This window comes from Zea mays, unplaced genomic scaffold (genome assembly GCF_902167145.1).
Source record: "Zea mays cultivar B73 unplaced genomic scaffold, Zm-B73-REFERENCE-NAM-5.0 scaffold_23, whole genome shotgun sequence".
Classification (NCBI taxonomy): Eukaryota; Viridiplantae; Streptophyta; class Magnoliopsida; order Poales; family Poaceae; genus Zea; species Zea mays.
The window spans coordinates 322,501-327,182 of NW_023366849.1; positions in this window are offsets into that span (position 1 = coordinate 322,501).

Here is a 4,682-nt window from a genome sequence, read left to right on the forward strand (position 1 = left end):
CGTTGTTTCAGAAATGGAATTGCTATTCTCGATTCAGACAAGACACTGATTTGTTTACGAAACGCTCTTGATTTTGTAGGATATCTCATTTGTCAAAAAAGCCGTTCCTTCTTTTTAAAGACGAAGAATTTATTTATATATTCGATAATGGCAAAAATGTGGAGCTGTATCAATGATTCTCAATGGAAGATCGGGGCTTTTTTTACCAATTCTTATGCTAATCCTAAGAAATTCCGTTCAAGAAACAATAAAATCTATTTTGGGTTGAACCGACAACCTGATTGTGTGGTTATTCTTCATCCAGATAGAAAGTCATCGGTCATACTGGAAGCTGATCGATCACAAATACCTATTGCATCCTTAGTTGATTCTACGATCCCATGGAAATTAGATAAAAGAATCAATTATTCCATCCCTGCGAATGATCCTATGCGGCTCGTATATCTATTTCGTAATTCGATCACGAAAACTGTGATTCTTGAACGGAAAAGAATCACTGCAAAGAACAGAACACCTCGTTCCCATTTATCTTCTTGTACGGAGAAGTCCGCCGCTGGAATAATAATCCACTCCAGAGAAGTTTCTTCTTGGGCGGAGTTAGGATCTGAACTTCTCCCTGTAGTGGCCAACTACTTGCAAATTTATAGCGAAGGTGCAGTACCGCAGCCACAAGGGGGGGCAGCCCAAGTAGTTCAGGGGACGCCAACGCCAGCCCCACAAGAGGCCCCCCTACCCTCAATTGTGCCACCTTCTTGTTACTCGCTGACCGGGTATGTGGAGGATTGGGTTGCTTGCAATCCGACTTTCATGAGTGATGCTTTAAATGAGAATATGATGGGTCGGGGCTCTTTAGTTCACTCCTCTGGCTTTCCAGCAGCTTCAGGTAGCGGGCCCTCCCTTAACCCTGCTGTGGCCTCTACCCCCTCCTCGTCGTTTTTCCAAGGGGTTGGTTCTGCTTTGGAGGCCGCCGCGGCACCGGCGGAACCCGGGGAGGAAGTTCAGCAGGGGGCCATTGAGGCTCTAAATGTCGCTGCGCTTCCCGGTGTTCCTCAGGATGAGCTGTTTGGAGCCATGGAGCAAAACCTCGGGACAGCCCGCCCTTCCTCAGGTTCCAGCGGCCCCGCCTGCAGCTCCAATTCATCAAGATATTGAGCCTATGATTCTAAGTGCAAAAAGCTCAATATACAACAACTTAACAATTTTACGTGGGTCCATGGACCCAAAGGAAGCAACGGAATTAACGGAAACAATTTTTTATAAGAAGAGCCAAATCCTGCGGGAGCTGGAGCGTTTAAATGGCCCGGTTAATGGCCCAATACTTTGGCAAGATGGCTGGGATACCATACCATCCGAAACCCCCAAAGCGGTAAGGAGTATCAGCCGAATACGTTGGATATGATCCGGCGCAGTTTGCAAAGATATGGGCTAAATAGTGACTACTATAAAAAATTCTTAAATGAGAGGGTTCATACCATGGAAAATGCAAAATCCACTAAGTTGAAACTTGAGGATCTTACAATAGCCAAATTGGATGAATTGAATCAAGCCAAGCTAATTGTGGGTCGATGGGAACGAAATACGAATAATATAATAAAAAAAGAACTACGTTACCCTGATTTTTCTTCTATGAAGAAAGTACGTAGGCACTCCTCAGCGAGGACGCGGGTTTTAAAGTCGGTTCTACACATTCGAGAAGACACACCGGCTGGATCAGAATTCTATCGGTCGCGGAGTCGGCGGACGGCTCTGCTCCAACTTCATCGAGGTGAGACGCAATCTCCATGGCTCCATGTATTTTGCATGCTCTAGCGTATGTAGTGTTTCCTTCGTTAGTTTCATTCATTTCAGTTCGTTTCTAGTTGCTTGCTGGACTTGCCCCGTACCTTTATTTGCCTTGCATGGTTTTCCATTTTCATCCTGCTGTGAAACCAATGTATATAGCTTTCATTACTTGCTTGATAAAGCCTTAATAAATTGCTAGGTGGATAAGTGTATCGCTATGATTGGCTATAAGTCTCAGAATTCAAGTTACACTATGCTGGAAAACAAGCTAATATAAGAGAACCAGTAGCTTAATTGATATCTCAACGTATGAGTGATCTGTTATTGTAAAATGCTCATATAAAATAAATGCGGTTGAATTGTGATGGTGTCTGCCTACTTGTAGTTTGTATTTGCAGTTTAGATGATATGATTCCTCAGTTCATTTGATTTCCTATTCAATAAAATAGTAATTGTGTGATAAGATGATAATTACCCGATGACCAAGGTGGTCAAATTGGTACTTGTCAGGAGATGTCATGAAACAAACATGCAAGCATAATTTATTAATTATTTTGTTCCAGATGTAGTGTAATACTTCAATAGAATGATATGCTGCATAGGAAGAGTGCTGTTGCTATAGCTGTTCCTATTTCAACTAGGTAGGCCTTCGGTATTCATGCTTCCTTCTATCAAGAGCATTGTGGCAGTACGAAATCCTTCCTCAGCCTTGTTTATAATTTTCACCGGGCATATCTTATTTTTGGACACTTGCTGCATTCTAACCCAATCGCTTACCCGTTCGCTTCTTTCCATTGCTTCAACGCTTGTTTCAAGCAATAGTCAAGAGTTACTAAAGTAGTTTGTCCTATTCAAAGCTATAATCAGTGACTAATATGCACACAACAATAAAGACAGTTGTTTTTTCTAGTGAGAAATCGAGTACTGTTTTTACACAGCTATAGCGTCTGTGAATTTGACAGAAAAGCAAGGTGAAAAGCCCACTACGCGGTAGGTCGACATTCCTTCTTCTTTCCAAGCTTCTGGTGGTATCTATACCTTTCGAGACCAAGCCCTGCTACAATTCATTGCTGGAAGAGACTGCTAGATTGATTTTGAATAGTTCGCTTCAGGGTTGTAGATAATGCTCTATCAAAGAGCGCCAGCGTACGTGCTCGAAAGCGTTAGTCAACTAGCTACTTGTCCTTGGTTTTATCTAGTGTGCCCCTTCATTCAATCTCTAACTCAATGTCTACCCACATACCTTTCCTTTCTGAATCAGAGCTTTGCTTACACATCTAATTCTACATTTGACCCATTTGACAGATATTTTCTAAGGCTGAAATCACACAGTTCTTATCCCGGCATCTTACTTACTATTTTTAAAACGACTACTCTTTCCTTTTCCTTTAGGGTTATGGGGTGATAATCTCCCGTTGCTATGGGGGAAGTCACTGAGAGCTCTGAGTCGGATGAGGTGGAAACTTTGCTCTTTCTCCTTGGCCGGAAGGAAAGAAACTTGCTACCTTCAGGAAGGCTGTTTCCCTCGGCTAGATAGAATGGATATCCATTTGTTGAGAATAGAAATAAGCCTCCCTCCTAGAGATGCCCCACTATCAATGAGAACCTTTAGGAAACCTAACACACATCTGCGCCGTAAAGAACTCTTGATCAGCTTGCTCAGTAGTCATAGCTTAACGGAAGGAAATCCTCGTTCACTACCTACATGCTCCACCGGGGGTACGCCCCAACCCGATCTTCCATAATGCATCAAGCTAGCCTTAGGCACCAATTCTCACACACCAATGCAAGGGAATTACGCCGATGAGTGAAACCCCCCTTTTATCAACTGAACACTTCCCCTTTCCTTGAACCAGAAACGGCAACCGGCACCTCAAGAACAGAAAGAATGGAGTTCGTGATGCCCTTAATGGACGGAAGGATGATAGGATAAGGATAAATGGCAATCAACAAGAGCAGAGGTTAACACCCTGGTATCGACTAGTTGGTTGGAAAGCGTTTTGGCAAGACCTCCCTAGTGCCTGTTCAGAAAATACGTATCGTGATATCAGTATCGGGGTGGTATTGGTTCGGGTCTCATCTCAAATAAGCTTGACCTAAGAACCGCCCATTTAATAATATATATAGACCGGGTTCATTGGACTTATCAATTTCCTTTTATTGGTGGGTTAGGGCCTCGGTTGGTTAGGGAATTACCTCCACACGAACGAGTATTTATTAGCAGCACGGGCAGAGTTTGACTCTGGTGCATTTTCACAGAAGAGCACTCACTACTTAGCGGAGTGTGTTAGCCTCATTTCCAACTACTAGTTTTACATATAAACTTCGTGAGAAAGATTGGAGTTTCGAGGCCCCATACTGACTGAAAGAATAGTACCTTGCATTTTCTAATAGATTTTATAGAATATACTCTTTTTGACTTTCATAATGGTCTTTTCTTTCTGAATCCGAGCGGAGTATTCCTTCCTTAGAGCTCTTTCCTGGGCGACCTGGCTTGCTTGTAAATATATAGTGGGTAATTTTGGCATAGTCGATCAGTTCATTACTAGATTCTCCAACTTAGGGAATACTTTCTTCTTTTCCTACTCTTACCTGCCGGGGAATTGACTTAACTTAAATGAGTGAATTTACTACAATACAAGACAAAAGAAGCAAGACCTTACAATAGCAATTCAACGTAGAAAAATAGATTTTATTTTCTCACTTAAAATTCCTTCATAAGAAACTCATCTCTATACTCCTTGCCCTACTACTCTTCTCATATATAGGTGGTTTTTTATACCTCTATTGCCATTTCTTCATATTCGAATTTATCCCCACTGTCCAGCCCTATCTCAGTTTAAACTCCAATATGCTTCCCTAGTTCCTAAGCATAGACATTACTAAAGAAAGTCATCTAT